The sequence below is a fragment of the Numida meleagris genome, chromosome 12 (genome assembly GCF_002078875.1).
Source record: "Numida meleagris isolate 19003 breed g44 Domestic line chromosome 12, NumMel1.0, whole genome shotgun sequence".
Lineage (NCBI taxonomy): Eukaryota > Metazoa > Chordata > Aves > Galliformes > Numididae > Numida > Numida meleagris.
The window spans coordinates 5,654,019-5,671,835 of NC_034420.1; the positions used below are offsets into that span (position 1 = coordinate 5,654,019).

At 37.2% G+C, this 17,817-nt stretch overlaps 1 long non-coding RNA gene across 1 annotated transcript in view; it reads right to left on the reverse strand.

The window, feature by feature from the left end:
* The window catches only part of LOC110405247, a 1,207,595-nt gene that overhangs the window by 840,209 nt on the left and 349,569 nt on the right, over positions 1 to 17,817 (reverse strand). Inside the window, exon 6 of the long non-coding RNA XR_002442765.1 lies at positions 14,934 to 15,034. This is a non-coding gene — a long non-coding RNA (uncharacterized LOC110405247). The remainder of the gene's footprint in view (positions 1 to 14,933; positions 15,035 to 17,817) is intronic.

Below are 17,817 nucleotides of genomic sequence, written 5' to 3' on the forward strand. Positions count from 1 at the left end.
TAACAAGCCAAGAAATCTATTATTTACCTATTTGTAATCATGGCTCTTTTGTAAGCATAATCACACCTTATTCATATTTTCTCATTTATCTGGAAATACATTAAGAAGAGTTAGACTCATTCATGGTTAAACTCCAAGGGAACAGCTAGCGCAAAGGAAAAATGACCAGATTTGAGGATGTCTGTGAATTCTTAAAGCAAGATTGCTACCAAAAACATTCTCTGTACAATTCACAGATTATTTTTGGTCTGTTGCCCATTTTATGAATGGTCTATTCTTCTGTTTTTATTAATATTGTTGACTAGCTACAACAGGTGACATTTTTATCCCCTTAGGCTGTCCATTATCCAAATGAAGGGCCATCTGGAAAGGGATTCTGTTCACTGAAAAATGTGACAGAGCTGATGGCTTTTTAACTGCAAGTCATCTATGATTGCTGGTAAACACTGAAAATTAGCATTGATCCCCCTCAAATGAAAAAAACAACAACAATAAAGTACTTCAGACAGGCTTATGGAAACACCTTCTTGGCAGATGTGCATGCTAATTAATAATTGTAGATGGCAACCCTTCCTCATTTTTGTAAATTAATGCCAGTTGAATTCTCTAAAACAAATAAACAAGACTACAGATGGGGCAGCTACTTGTATATGCCCAACACAGCATATGTAGATTAGGAAATGAGGTGGGCATGAAATCTGTGCCACACTATAACACAGGTAGTAGACAAGCACCATTACCATAACCTGCCACACTGAGAAAATCAGATAGCTCATCCTTTTGCCCTACCAGGTTACATTCTGGGAGGGTTTCCAAAACTGGAGGTAGATGCCACACTGCCTCTCATTTTGAAGGCATTCAGTACAGAGATGAAGTCAAGAAATAGTCATACGTTCAGGTGTAGGTGCAGAATAAGACTGGTGCCATTTGGGTATCAATAACCCCCCAAATTGTGTTTTTCACCACCAGTAGAAGAAGAATTGTAATAGAAAGTTCAAATATAATCCACTATTTGTCTTCCAACAGCATAGTTCCTTCTAGAATGATGAAAATGCATCTGTAATGAGTATACCTGCCAAAATAATTTGGAAACTGCTCATTGGCTTTGATGGAATGGAATCAAGCTATCCAAGACCATCTCCAAAAAAGCTTAGACAGAGTCTGACATATCCTGACAAAACTGAAATCCACTATGAGCAACAGCTGTTAAGATCAGAAGAAACAGAAAATAGTTTCATAGTTTCAAATACTCTCTGAACTGAGATATCATCATAAACATTTTATTATGAAACTGCAACATTTAGTAATTAAGAAACATTGGTCCATTTAAATCGGACACTATCTGAAAATGTGTTTGGGGATTTATTCTTTTTTTTCTTGTCATTTGTGATCAGAACAGCCATACTTAATATTTACTCAATATTTTAGGCTGGCACGGAAAACATTAAAAAGTAAAACAAAACAACAACAACAAAAACCTTCACAATATTTTGTGACCTCAACAGACATTAAAACTATGATCACCTTGACTTAAAAATTTATATCCATCAGAACCTATGATGACAATATCCTACTTTCTCGTATTGGAAACCATATATGCCACTCTTTTTGTATGTGCTGCCATCTTGGTGAATGCTTGGAGTTCAAGTGACAAAAAGTAACGCGATCTTCATTTAGCATGTGTGTGAGTGTGAGGCTTACACAATGTTAGTATATCAAACTGAGTGCAAGGGAAAAGGGCACAGGCAAGAAAAGATGAAGAAATTCACATAGAAAGAAAGAGACAAAGAAAAAAAAGACAGAAAAAGAGAGAGAGCAAGAGCAAAAAGAATAAAAGAACAGAAGAAAGAAAGAGAAATAAGAAAATCCACAGTATTAATGTTGAGGATTTCCAGTATATCAACAAATAAAAGTAACAGACTTTGTCAGAGCACAAAACATGAAAGAGTTCTTAAAGTACTGTTCTGCACAAGATAGCAAACAGCAAAATCAAATTATTGTCTGCTTGTCTAACACGAAGGAAGTATTATCAACAAACATCCTGCAGCTAGGAGATAAGATACTGGAGAGTAAGTACTGTAAAATGGTTTATCATGCAACTAACATTGATTAGGTAATTTGGACATTTCACATTTAATAAAAAACTATTTAAATCAGAAATCATCAAAATGTGCAATGACGGGGCTTATTTATGCTGCGTCTGTGTCTCCAACCAGTTATTGAATTCTCTCAATTTTTAAGAAGCACTCTTAAAATGAAGGGAGCAAGTTAGATACTTAGTATTATTTTTAAATTAAGCCACACAACTGCTACAAATAAAAGGAAACCTCCTGGAGCATTCCATTATAGTGGGGATAGCAATTCACTTGCAGAACACTTGACTTGTTTTTCCACAGCAGATTTGAACTGGGCTGTAATGTAATGTATCAAAAATGATTTCTGGTCCTCTCTGATACCACAAATCATAAACTGTATAAAGTGACATGAGCAATCAGAGATCCATTTGAGCTGTGATTCATATGTACATGTGCTGGGAGATGGTGCTGCTCAGTGCTCTATAATCAGGACTGCAAACATTTTTCATTAGTTTCCCATTTCATTAAAGCTGTGAAAGGAGAAATTGAATCAAATATAAAAATAATGATATTAGTATATAAGGCCAGAATGTTCTTTAAGTCAAAATTTTACCTGCTTTGTGTGCATGTATGTATTTGTGCACATATATTTGTTCTCAACTTCTGAGCATACAATATTTCATAAAGTAATCATGAAAAAGGTTCCTTGCTTCCCTTCAAGAAAAGGTTTATCTATCTCCAAATCAAAATGCACAGAGCAGAATCTTAGGTCCCATACTGAATACATCATGGTAATTAGGATCTTGTTCTGCAGGACATCCTATTATGCCACTGAATAGTACCTCCTAAATAGCATTTTCTCATTTTTATTAAGATGGAAGGGCTATTAATGTCAGTCAATATCTGAGTACATTCAAGGTATCGGTATACAAAATTACTATATAAATACCTAATTAGACCATATACCGATGTTCAGTTAGACACTTAATACTCAGAGTCTCTCTTAAAGATGAGTGGAATGTACATTTGGAATTGACAACTGTTTAGTAAGCACATATGAATCAGCTAAAAAGTCTCTACTCCAGAATTCACCTTGCAAGAAGATAAATGAGGAATAAAAGTACAGATCAGAACAATGAGATGAGTTGGAACTCATCTTTGACTAGAAGCTTTATTCCACAACTGTTTTATTTTTAATATTACAGTTTTGCATAAATGTGATCCTGTAATTGAATCTGATTTTTTTTTTGAAGTAATAAATATTTTGGAATATAAAAACCCAGAGAGGAGAAAGGCCACATACTCTAGAACTCTTGCAGTTCTGTTACTGCAAGAAAACTGAAGAGATTCAGAACTGCTTTTAGTGTTGTGACAGCCTTTTCTTAACACTGTGATCTATTTATTTCACTCTACCATCGGTGGCGATCATTACTCCACTAGGAGATGTATATTTTTAATGTTCTTTTAAATTCACAGCATTGTGGTTCTGGATGAGAACTGACAATTTGTTACAGCCATGATGGTTTGCCATTTCTAAACTATGGAAAGCACAGTTAATGTTAAAATGTTTTACTTTCTATAACTTATTTTTACTGAATTCCAAAGGAAACGCCAAGCATTGGTTATTGATTAAAAACAGCGAATTAAAACTGGAACTCATTTCACAGGCTGACACATTTGCTTAATAAGAAAACTACAACTGGCTGTAATATTTAATTTGAAATAGAATTTTAAAAAATATCCTTTATTTCTTGCATCTTAACTGAATAACACAACCAAGATCCTATTTTGCATAGTAGTTACAGCTGACTAAGGAACAAAGAGTTAAAATCTACCATTTAAATTCTTGCTCCCCATTTCTTAGAGACAAAGTCAGAAAGGAAAACTAAGATATGATTTTTATAACGGAAAACAGACAGAGAAAGAGACAATAGCTTGGGTAATAATTTAGCAAAGACGGAGTCAATCCAATAAATTTGGCTATTACCCTTATGCCCACATGTTCCACCAAAACATTTTTGATAGCAATGCCCATTTAAGGAAAGATTTCTTTTCTATGAAAAAAAAAAAGAAATGAAAAACATTCATCAAGGCTTCTATATAGAGCAGGCAGAAACCTTAGGTGGTCATAAACTCCACCTCTTTCTACAAAGCAGGATAAGCTATACCAAAACGATTTCTGACAGCTGTTTCCTTAATCTGTTCTTGAAAATCTCCGATATGAGAAAAAGTCCGCAGCCTCCCGGGATGACATATCCAAGTGCTTAACTATTGTTACAGTTAGAAAAGTGGCTTTGGTTGCCTTCCTTTCCTGCCATCCAATCTGAAGCTCCCTCACTGAAAACGAATCCCATTACTTACTGTCCTATCCCCTGTCCTGATCTGCAATGGACATGGGAAGCAATTTATTACCTTCCTTTCTGTGATACAGTTTATTCCTTTTTAGACTGGTATACCCTCTCATGTCAGTTATATTTCCCAGTCTAAACAAGCCCAGTTCTGTCAGTCGTTTCTCAGAGATCATATTTTCTCTGATCATATTTGTTTATATCCTCAGAACTGACTCTCACCACTCTGCACTTCTCTCAAACATTTAAAATCAGAGACCCTGCTACAACCAAGTCTGCCAGGATGACTAGTATTAGCAAGTCCTTCATACGCAATAAAGAGATAGCAATGTTTTAAAAATACTTAAAAGTCACTAAAAACGCAAGGCACGTTATTAATCCACAGTACATGTACATATTTAAACTTGTATCCAAATGTTGAGACACATCAGTGAGACCTACAGCTTGCATCCTGTGTCAGCAGTTTAGTTTTATAAAAAATAAAGTTACACAGTGTAAAATGAGGGAACAACTGAACTGGTAATCATTTCTCCCAGCCAACACACAGAGCAATGACCACATGAAGAAGTGGCAGAAGAATAAACTTTTGACAACTGTTGGGTTTGAGTTAGCTGTGACAGAAACAGTGATGTAACTCACTTCACGCTGAAATAACGCACGCACCAAGTGAAGTGATTGGCCTTCAAGGTTACCAAGTTCCACTATTAGGAAAGTTGTTGGAGCAGCTCAGCAATGTTGAAGTACTTCATGCTGCTCTAGGAAAAAAAAAAAGTGTTAAATACTCACATATCAGATCTTTACTGTATTTCTGATTAAAATGCAGAAAAAAGGGAAGGGAAGGGGAGGAGAGTGGAGGGGAGGGAAAAAAGAGAAATAATACATCTCTCAGAATTTTACACAACTGTATTGTATTAATTATTCCTGCAGTGCTAAGTTTTATTAAGACTGATTGTGTCAACTAACAGTGCACGTAACAAACGAGTTACCCTGTTCATTCAGAAACATTAGACTAATACTTAGCTCTGTAGTTCTCCCATCTAAATAATACTAAATGCATGACAATCAAACTGTTTAGATATTTCTAATAGGTCAAGAGGTCAAATAATTTGTGAATAAGTACGGATAAAAATCCCACAGTTTTGGTGAAGTGTATAATGATATGGAATATTCATTACTCATGTAGAATTTTTCCAGTGAGCATGCTTCCTAGAGGATGCCAAAATGGAATTTCAATGGAAAAAGTAATAGATGGGGGTGGGGAGCAAAGTAGAGACACATGCTGGCTAACAGCTTACCTAACAGGCTAGAGGGAATTCTTGTCTGACACTAGATAATAATAAAAGACTCCTTATTATCTCTAACAGCATGCAAATTTTATGGAGAACTCTGCAATTCCTTTGACACCAAAATGCTTAACCTGATTTTGTTTTTGGATCTATCTGCATCTCAGGAAATTTAGTGGTGGTTTCAGTTATCCTAATAAAGCTGCTTGAATTTTAACCTGCAAAATACTGTATTTTTATACCTCACATCTGAAAAGTGTTCATTTCCTTTTACCAGAGTAAGTCCCAAGACATCTAGACAAAGGCCCTTGGCCTCTTCACTCTGTCTTCTGTAATGTCCTCACTGATTCTTTTCACAGATTTAGCCATTATCTCTGCTCGCTACCACTATACGAAAAGATGGATGAATAGCTTCCAGTGCAGCTGCCACAAATGTCCCACTCCATAGATCATCCAGTAAGTTGAGCTGAAGTGTCAGCTCGGACTCCCTGCATCTTTTCAGATGTCACCTTACATTACCTGGGGCCCTTGAAACCAGACTCACTCCAGTAGCAAAAAGATACATCAGAATAATAATCAGGTTGCATTATTAGTCACAAATGTGGGCGTTGAGGCTTGTAATGGTAGTTTACAAACCTCATAATAAACTCTTTGCCGTCTCATGAAAGACAAAGTCATGCTGACTTTGGGCAGCCCACCAGCACATACCTATGTGTAGCTGACAATCACTACATGGAGGAATAAGGGTTATTTCCCTGTGTAGTTCTTACAAGCAGACATCAGACCTGTATAGTAATCAAAAGTCAGCCATCCAAATTCTAACTGAAATGACAGATAGATGTATTATCTGAAAGGACACGTGTATTGTGTTCAGTCAGTCTTCCTAACATCTATTCTTTTGTGACAAAATAGTTATGTGAAAGCTGCAGAGTCCTGTTCCTGAGGGGTTTAATGAAGAGAACCTTGCACATTTGCTTGCAAGTTTAAACCCAACCAACTTCAGCTTCCAAGGGGAAATACCATCTTTCCTTTTATCAGCTTATTTATCCGCTCTCCTTAGCACCATGATAACTATATACCCTTTCAGGGGAACTGAAGAGCTTATTTTGTAACCCGTATTTTTTGAAAAAGTTTTGTAAATGTTCTATTCAGTTCTTTTGATCATTAAAATCAGTGGAAACTGCTGATTAAAAGATTGTGAAGCTTTTGGATATTGTATTAATAGCAAAAGACTACAGAGTCTTTTCTAAAAAGGAACTGTAACAAGCTACTTTACTGTTTTGTGATCTATACCCAAGGCTGATGATCTGAAACAGCGCCATGTCCTATAGCTTCGAGAGCCACAGTCTAAAGCTGTATCCACTACAGTTAGATCAGCTTCTTTGTGTAATATCTGTAACTGATGTCAGGAGATCCACAGCAAAGTAAAACTGCTCTCTTAATTACACTATCAACTGTTAGGACAGTCTCAAAACCAAAGAATTGCCAAAACAATGGAGATTTCAGCCTCCTTAGATTTCTGCTGAGAACAGTCAATTAGACATCATTGAATTGCTACTGATATGTGCTTTAAATTTGTTGAAATGAAAACCATGTTGAGCTTATGGTGAGGGAAATGTTGAAAGTATTAGAGATTCAGGGAATTTGAAGGAAATTCATCTGCAGTTAGAAAGACTAAGTTTTCCTCTACGGCATTTCCTTTACAGCCAAGAAATAGTCAGAATGAGAGGAACCACATTACGCATTGACTGGTCTGTTATTGAGCCTAGTGATAAGTTTGTATTAAAACCTAACTGTCTGAATAACCCTAACCTTTTGGGAACAAAGAATGCACTCAATAACAAACAATTAACCACTATTTGGATGGCATCATTTACTCTAATGAGATCCATGCCCAGCACTTGAAAGATGTACGAATAGATATATCAAAGGGATTTAGTTGCCTGAAGGCCGCTAGTGATGTGTGTCATTAGCACTTAATATAGGCTGATACAAATTTATCCTAGTCAACTAAACTTACTGGATTCTTACCCTCTGAAGTATGACATCCCTTTTTAATTTCAAATTAGAAAGTCCTGTTATTAGTTTATTATTGTGTTAAGAAGGTTAAAAATGAAGATAAAAGGAAAATGAAGACATGGTAGTTTTTTTTATATATAAAAGATCAGTTCACACTTTCAAAAATTGCATAATGATGAAAGCTTAATCACACTGTATATCTCATTATCCTTCCGAAACAGAAGCTTGCCTCTGTAATGTACAGTATAAGCGAAGGTCAGTATGCAAGTTTTAGTTTTCCTTGCTTCAGATATTATTATGGAACCATTTTCATGTGATATACGTCTTTGTTCAAATACTGATCTCCTTATGCCTCCCATATAAGCCCAGCATGATCTTGAGAAAACCCTTTCAGCAGACAATACCAACAGAAGCAGTGCTAGGCTGGGAGTCTGCTCCTTAGTATGAAGGATGTGTTCAATTGCTGCAGGGGAATATCCTAGTAGCGGTATGACACAGCCCAATAGACTAAAGATGTCATTAACCTCACAATCATTAATATGTCCTCCCCTTAGGAGGACATCTTGAATTTAAAAAAACAAAACAAAACAAAACAAAAAAAACCTTTGACTTAATGGACAGCACGCTTTTGAATTAAAAGCAAATAAATATCAGTATGTAAGACACTGAACATTTATTTCAGACATGTTTTTGTTTTATAGTTGTAGTTTGATTGGCTTTGGTTGATAGGATTACAGGGAGGGAAAATTGCTTTCCTGCCCTTCTTACGACATGTCAGTGCTTGAACAATGCCTTTGCTGTCCTTTGAATTCTTTTGCAAGCACCATCAAGTCTAAGTTTATGCTCATTCATAAAATGTGCAACAGTTCAATTGCTTGTCAGCCTCACAAATGCAAGCAGCAGTGGGACAGCTGGCAGGATGACTCTTGGAGCCAACATGAAGAATGACAGCAGTCAAAAGAGATGCAAGAGGCTGTGGCTGACTCTGGGAAGCACACTGGAAGGTGCTATGTGCCAGGTGGCATATTCAGGACTAGGTGGGAAAGCTATGGGTTCCGTGTATTTTGTCTGGGTGAATTACATTTAAAAAAATCAAAACAATTGTAAGAAGTGAAAAGAACAATACATCATGTAAGGTAGAAATAGACCTCAGGTATGCGAGGAAAATGCTTTCCTTATTTTTTTTTTTGACCACAAGAATGTTGGTAGTTGCATTACATAGCTTCCTCAATTTAACTGCATGTTATCTAGAGAATTTAAGTAGGGAATGCACCAGAATTGCTTGTTTATTTACACCTGCATCCATAACAAAATATGCTCTCCTCTGGAATACTTGTCAGATGGGACTTTCCTATTAACTGATGTTCCTGAAAGGCTGAGGTCCTAATGTCCTACTTCTCCACAGAGAATCCATGGATAAGGGAGGGAGCTCTCAGCATTATTTTAATGCAGATGCCAGGTAAGATCAGCATGGGAGCTTTCTCTTTGCAGTGCTATTTTCTTGCTTATCTGTGATGATGATGTCATCAGTGGATGGAGCAGGGCTCTCAGGCCTGCCCAGGAGAGAGCACCTTCAGCAGTGTGCTGCACCCTGCGGGACCGCAGCGTTCCTGCGCATTGCTGGCTGGCAGCTCAATGAAGTCCTGTGTTTTCCAGAGCAGGAGCGATCTTAGCACTCCCAGTACCCCAAGTGAGTTTAGATTAGGGCTCTCAGGAAGCAGTCAAAGCTGGGGAAACGTTTTACCAAGAGCTTCACAAAGAAAGTAAAAGCCTTGGAATTTCAGTTCAGTTGTTCTAATATTGGGAAAAGATATAACAGTGAAGTATCAGCACAGAAAATCTGAGTCTCAGGAATATTGCCCAAAGAGTGCAAATGCTGCTATGTCGGACTGGCTTGCTGTTCCTTTCAGTCCCAGCTCAGTAAATAGTCAGCTACCTGTTGTCATGTGTGGGGATGATACATCTCCGCCAATGCACTAAGCCAATTATGCTATTGTGTAGATAAGAGGGAAGTGCTTTCCTCAGTCCTTTTGTGGTCTGTGTAGGCTCTCAACCATGAAATTTTATTGCTGTTATTTTAGTAAGAACTGCAAGTATCCTGAAATGATCCAGGCTTTTTAAAATTCCAGTTGCAACATATTCCCTGTGGCACAAATCCAAGAGGCTTTAAATAAAACGTACAGAGAAATTTTTCCTCTTAGACTCTTTGTAATTTTCCTGCTGTTGTTTCTAAGGATAACTTGTCCTTGTACTCTAAAAAAGATGGGATCCCCACAAAGGATCCTGAAATTAAAGTGAATTAAAGTGAATTTGAATTGAAGTATTACCCAAGAGAAACATCCTATTCCCAGTTTTACCATCTGTTTTGTTTCTACAGGATGCACAAAGAAAAGAAATCCATTAAGCAGAGCACATATTTAATATTTCTTATGATATGAGATAGAAAAGCTTTACCAAAATAAGTCTTTAAAAAGGCTGCAACATGAGAAAGCAGTCTGAAACCTAAAGCCAAGGAAGTGTTACACACACAACAGGAATGGTAATAAAATGACAATATAGAAAATGAGAGGAAATGCTGTAATTCTCATTTTAACGTGTGACATCACAGTACACAATCTTAGGAATTGAAGGGTGTTAGATAAGGGGATAAAAAGCCTCATGCCCTATTGTGCTAGAGAGAAAAGCAGTTGCCTGCAGCAGCTTCTCTGAGCCAGTCTCATATTTAACCCTCAGACAGTTTAACAGCGAAGGCAAAGGGTCAGATCAGGAAAGCTGAAACTCTTGGTGCCATGCCAGCCAAAGGGGAGGCAGAAGGTAATTAGCCCATCTTGCCATTTAGCTGGGGTTTTATAGCAACTAATGTGGTTGGTATGACTTACTATAATCTCAACGTTGCAATTTGTTCTTTAACTTTTGTAATGCTATTCCATTACTTAAATTCGTGTTGTAAGGAACTGAATTTTTTTTCTTGTTGGAGCTCATCCAGTGATAAACCTGAACACACTGCAAAACCAAGCAGAATGCAAAGATCTTCAAAAGAGGCACATTCTGTCACTGTCTAGCACTAAGTGCAGGACTCATTATCCTGAAAGGTATCAAGCATGTAATACGTTAAGTTTATATTAATTACATGAGTGGGACTAAACTTATCAATCAGATGCAAAGAAAAGGTTCTCTAATACATATATATGTATATGTAGTGCTATATTCAGTGCTTTGGCATTTCTAATGATTTTGAGGAAGAGTAGGACTCAGTAAGGAGACATGACCCCGTATCAGAGTGGATTTCAGTTTGAAGTGAGGATTTGTCTGTTTTCTGTTTTCCTTTGCGTTCTGAAGTTCCAAACCAGTTACGTACCACTAGCAACAAGTATGTTTCAAAGAACCAGAGGTAAATAAAATACCATGTAAAGCAAGTATTTAACAAAGTATTACTACTGAACCAGAACTTGGACACTTGAAATGGCCTTAATGTTAAGGGGTGGGAAAAAAAGTGTGCATGTGAGACGAAGGCACACTGCATATCTGACACACTTCTGTTCCAAAGGTAGACTGCATGCAGTGTCCTGTGGAGAAATGAAATAATTTTGAACTCCTTGGAGTTCAATACCTACAGTCCAAGCAAGAATCAGGAATGTTGTAGAAACTGAGGCAGAAAAATAAGTAAAAGTTATTACTATGTTCTTTTTTTTTTTTTTCAAATAATTGAGATGAAACTGTTCTGAACACTTTTTTTTTCTTCCTGTTTTGGGTTCCTTTCTTTTGACAGTTGTTCCTTATTTCTAGCTATATTTTTAGCAAATTTACCAAACAAGGTCAATGGACCAGCCTTTAGGTAGCTAAACGGGTAACCACATGATCAGCTAAGCAGCAAGGATTTTCAATATTGGGATGCAGGCGAAAAGCTTTGTTTCACTTGGAATGATAAAAGGAAGAAAATGCAGCAGAAGAACATGATTCCCAACCACCCAGTGGGCTTGTAGTCATCTCATCAAGTGGACAAAGAGTCTTCAAGGGTGTTATCTGGATGCCTGTGATTTCGGTCATCCAAATCACATGCGTATTGTTTCAATAAATTTTCTGCCTTCACAGATGGGCTATAATTTGCTCTCTCTTTTTAAACTCTCATATCTCACCTCTTCAGCTGGGGTAACGTTACAATGCATGCTCCAAATGTATTGTGGCAGAAGTAAACTGAACCAGCAGCCCTGCACGAAAAATATTATGGGAAAACACACTCAAATAATTGGTGGTTCTCAGGAAGATGGTGCTAGTCTCCCCTCTGTGGTCTCAAACCTCAGAAAAAAGAGCGTTAAATAGAGCTATTCTCTAACTACCTGTCAAACCCACTACCAAAACCAAAGACTTTTGATTTCAGAACAATGGAAGTAACCACAGCTTGAATCCAGAATGCATCAGATCCAAATACTGGACTTATTGGAACTAGAGAGAATTTAGGGAAGAGATTTGATAGGTTTATTGGATAATTTGCAGAAAAACATGATTATGATCATTTTTGGTCTGAGCATGCTGCTAACATGCTAGTCTCTGTCTATTTTTCCTTAGAGAAGAAAGAGATCTCTTTGTTAAAGGGAGAGCCCTAGGAATGTCTTTCCTGCAAGAAAAGAGCATTCATTTTTGATGGGAAGCAAGTAACTTCCTCAATTTGCAAAGAATTCTATAAATCACTTCAGCCTGCTCCTACACTTGTGCTGAGCACATCCAAAATAAACAAAGAGCAATATAGTTGCTTCTGCAACTGTTTGGAACAGGGGGAAGACAGAGAAGAGCAGAGAGTATCAGAGGGGAGCATCAGTGCAAAGGTGCCTCTGGGACAGTTATTGGGCAAGTAGCAAAGCTCGCAACTGCTTTCTTTCTGTTACCACAAGGGCCTGAATGTTGGCTGTTTGACTTAAGCAAGCATAAGAGGAGCAATCCTTAAAAGCTTGTACCTAAAATTTCTGCAGAATCAACAAACATACAAACTGAGCTCTAAGCAGCATTCATGTTGCAGGAAATCTCCCATAACAAATCACTTTGATAGCACTACCATTTCCTTCTCACTGATTTAGCTGCCCTGTGTTTCAACACTCTCCCTGTTACCAGAGCTAGGAATTAAAACAAAGCAGAGCAACACCTTTTCCCTTGGTTTTGTTTCTGGGGAAAAGATGTGAGTAACTACATAAGGGAAAGTGCTGTGATTTGTCCTTTTAGGGAGGGAGTTCCTGCCAATTCCACATGTAACCTTTCACACGGTGGGACAGGCTGACTTTCACAGTTTCTTTAAGGTGGGATAGTATAGACTTACCAACTCAAATTTGACCTCACTGATTTGCAGGGCTGAAGAGTTTGCCATTAAAATTGGCAGAAAGGAAAAGAGGAATTGAGAGAACAGTTCCTGCCATGGCAGAGCTGAGCCTGGCAAGGTCATAAAGGATTTCTTCCCCAGTTCACCCGTCCCCTTCTTTGACACCAAGACTAAAAGCAGTTATTGAAAATTCAAACATTTTTCTTCTCTCAGATACATATTATAAATAATTAAGGTACCTAAAGCACTTGATTCCCATGTAAAACTGATCTTGTGAAAATGTCTATAGAGAACTCATGCATCACAATTACTGAAGTACGTACATGAATGCATTATTCATGCCCACAAAGTGCACATACCATCTTACTCTCAAATGACCCTCATTATTTGGGACATTCCTCATTTTAGATTCACATTTATCTCTATCCCACACTGAGGTTGCCATCTGGTCATTTTTTTCTTTACTGACTCAGCCGGTTACTTTTACATAAAGCTCATTTAAAGTTGAGCACTAACCAATTCTCTCAAATAGCATCCATAAATAAAAATAAATATACTGTCTGTGATTACAAAGGAAAGGAAAATCTGTAGGCATTTAAAGATCCTCTAGTAGTGTAAGAACAAAGCCAAGGTTAATACAATCAGTATTAGTTTCTCTAACAAATCTTCCCATTAATTTTTAATATACATAACAAACAGTGCAAAAATACAAACCAGTAAGAAGCCATATCAAAATCTAGATAAATGTATACATACAAATGTTAACCTGCACGATACACAAAGGTCAACAAAATCATTAGCAATCAAAATTAGGAAGGACAAATAACAGGAAGCTAAATGCAACAAGTTATTTGAGACAATAATGTGGAACTGGCAAAACAGTATTTATAACTCAAAACCACTGTCAACAGCATCATCCAGGGAACTGCGCACATGGGAGTAATACACCATGTTTTTCCTTTTATTACTCCAGACAAAACTCCGTTTCTTTTAACTTCTATACATTTTTTCTATTAATAAAAGTCTTTGCATTTACAGCAGCAGGCTGGGCCAACACTATTAGCTATTATTCACATGACTGAAAGAATCCTTTTGCTCAAACTTCATTTCTGACTGTTTTGGTTGACGTTTTTTAGCAACTGTCTAGCAATTTGCTGCAGGCAGAACTAGTAAACCAGAACCATGGAAGAAATAGAAACAGTTTGTCAGCAAAGGAACAGTCACAAATAGGAAGAGGGAAGATACAGAGCTCAAAAAATTGCCTCTCTCTTCTTTGGTACAAGAGCTCCTTAACATGAGTGAAACCCCAACAAACCCCACTGCGTTTAGCCCTAAGAGCACAGAGGAGTATTTCTACATTTGACTCTAAAATTTTAACATACTTGTATCACGTGCAAGCTGAGATAGAAAACTGTTTAAATTGCCAAGTCACACACTTTTGTATGAGTTGAGAAATGACAACGAGTTTACGTAGGAGTTTGCAACTCAAGTTCTAGAATTTTTGTGACAGGCACATGTCTCATGGCATCCAATATTTTCTTCCTCCATTGCAGCTGAATATCCTTTTTCATAGCTATGCTTTTCTATTCAAAAATTCAACAGGCAATAGACTTTTTCTTCCTTGCTACCTGAATACATTCAGTAATTTTTAATCAGCTGGACAGGCTGTCTGCCAATTAAAACATTTCCAAACCTGTGTATTTTGCCTTTGTTTTTCTTAAAATTTCCACACAGTGTATCACTGCTGAAATATTTTATTCTCGATGTTAGAAGTGTGTTAAAACCTTGTTTCAGTTATGTCTTTTGCCATTACTTCTGCAATACCACTTACTCTTTCAGAGAGGAGATACTTCCTCGATAAGAATGTGAATTCTCCAAGATCTATGATCATCAGTCCTACCTGCCAGGTGTTCTGGAAGTATATGAGACAGACGCAGGGCTTCAACCTCAGCAATAGCTGTTGCAGATCAGTGCAGGAACCACCATCTGCCCGACAAAAGCCTGAAAATTAAGGAAAAGGGAGAGCATAAGCATTAACTGCAATTCATGCTGAGAACTGGAACATTATTTGAATCAACAAATTGGAGGTCTTGCTTTTCACTAAAATCCACAAATTTTTGTGAAAGGACAATTTCCCACACAGTTTAATAGTTATTTCTTCTTTTCAGTAACTGCAATTTAAGGCAGGATTCTTGTATGCTGCATCACTGCCTCCTGCAGCATAATTCATCTTTTGTCTCTGCAAACAGGAATGAGAATTTTGGTCTCCTTGCTCTTACATTTGCCCTTTCCGTTCACCCCTGCTAGAATACTCACCACTGTTTAGAACTCGAAGTTCAAAATCATTTTATTGTTATAAGGAATATTACTAAGAGCTTTGACTGGGATTCCTACTTTAGATTTCTCCATTCGATTAATAGAAAATAATCACTCTCCCACTCTCCCTCTCTTGTGATTTGGTTAATTAGCTGATAGAAGCAGCACAAATAATTTCTACATCAATGTACTTATTGTTTCAAAAATTAAGTGAAAATTAGTCCCTTACTAGATGATTAGGATTTTAGATCTGTTAATGAACAACAATAGTCTGCCACTGCCATCTTTTAATTTACTTTTAATCACCAGCTAAGTAACAAAGAAGTGTCTTTTAAAATAATTAAGACTACATATCAGGTCTCTGTAGGATGTCAACAATAAAGGGGTTAATGATGCATTCAGTCATCATGGAAACAATCAAAAAATGTCTTGCTTTATTCAGTTCAGAACAACTCTTACTTTCTAAATGCATCTGTGCCAGAAAATTCCCACAAGCTTCACAACATTTTTCTTCTGGTAGCAATCACCAAAAAAAAAAAAATCCCAATCCATTAATGATGGAAATAACCCATGTAAGTAGGCCAAGCATTTAAATTATCTGTGAAAAGAAGCCACTTTTCTCTCACTAGACAAAACTGTGTAAGCATCACGGTACGACCTCACTTCTGACAACATGACACAATAAAAGATGCCTATCCAAACATAGCACTTGGAGGCATATAATGCATTTTTTCTCTCATATTATTAACACCTTCCTGCACTTATTTCTTTAGATATATTTACAAATGAAAAATTGAAGAACAGAAGTCTCTGTGATACTCAAGAACAAGCCTATTTTGGGGTGCAGTAGGGTGATAATTTTGCTTTGTATGTGTTCACTTTTTTGTAGCTGTTTTATGAATGCATATGACATCTATGTTTTCTACCATAAAAGTAACCCACCATAATTCTCACTGAGATTTTGAAGAAATCAGGCATAAAAACTGTGTGTGCATGTGTGCATGTGTCTGCAGGTGAGCGTGCACTCCTGCACTCTGACTCAGCCATCAAATACTGTGCACATAAAGGGAGATTGCAGAGAGCTAATAAGCTGTTTTGTTGACAAATGTAAAAAAAAATATATATATATATGTAAAAGATACTCCACTCAAATGTCAAAGTTGTTAAAGTGTGAGAGATTAAAGAATATCCAGAGAGGTTCCAGAAGGGAGAGACAGGTATTTCACTTAAAAATTACCAAAACATTTATAGTACGCAGAGTAGTACTCCACCGAACAGTGAATGCAGCAATAAGCTCTTTTTAGTTCTTGACAAAGAAAGTAAATTGTCCTAAAAATTCTGTATTATGAAGCATCCAACACATGTATTGGCACTCCAGAGAGCTACTACAATCTAATGCATGTGCTCCCTTTGAAGACTGTCTTTTCAAGCAGCACATGTTCTGGCCCATGGGAGTGCAGTATGTAGAGCACTGTTAGGAGACTAGTAGAGGGCCATCTGTGCTCTGACTGAAAAGACTTTAGTTAATGTGGAAAAAAAACATATAATTGCTCTCTTCACAGCTCCTATTTTAATTTGGAGAATAATATGCGAAACTAATGTAGAAATGAGAGCTGGCAATGACCAAATAGGTAACTGCATCCACATCCCTATTGGCACAAGATGGCTCCCAGCCACACACTTGGGGAAACAGTGGAAGAGAGGAGTTAGAAAGAGCAAATGCTCTTGCCAGCTAGGTATACCTTGCACATCTACACTTCCAGTTACATTACACCCTCTCTTTCTGCCACAGCTTCTGTTCTCCTTTGCTCCGGTTTCCTTCCCTCCCTCTCAGAGTTTTGCTTGCTTTATTTGAAGTATAAATTCCTCACAGAAACATGTACCTGTGTTTGTCTATGCCAAAAAAGGTAGACTGACTATGAAATAGGCCCTCCAGGAATTATAACATAGCAAAAAATGCAATAATCACACTGACTTGGCCAGTTGAAACTAGGTGTGGATGTCCTATGTGATGTGGCACCCAATGTCTGTATTTGCAAATTATTCCCTTCTGTAACACTCACCTGAATATTAACGTCACTGTGCACTTTGTTTTCTCACTTTCATCTCATTAACTCTAATTAACACACTTTTTAACCATTTTCAGTAATCCTTTGCATTGTTTTGTTCTTCCATTCCCTAAGCCTTTTAAATAGCCCATGTACAATACTAGAGTTGAACTGACTTCAATTTTTAAACAGCTAATTGTAGAGCATCCCAAGTGCCATTTTTCAGCCATGCTGTTTTATAAAATCCTTCTCCATTTTTACCAGAAGCTTCCAGCCTTCTCCATATTTTGGAGACATGGAGTTCTGTTTTCCCTTTGTTGCACTTTGTGCTTTATTTCTTCACTGATCATTATTACTATTGTGAAGTTTATCATGGTCTTACTATTATTGCCTAATGGTATACCAAACACACCTGGTAGT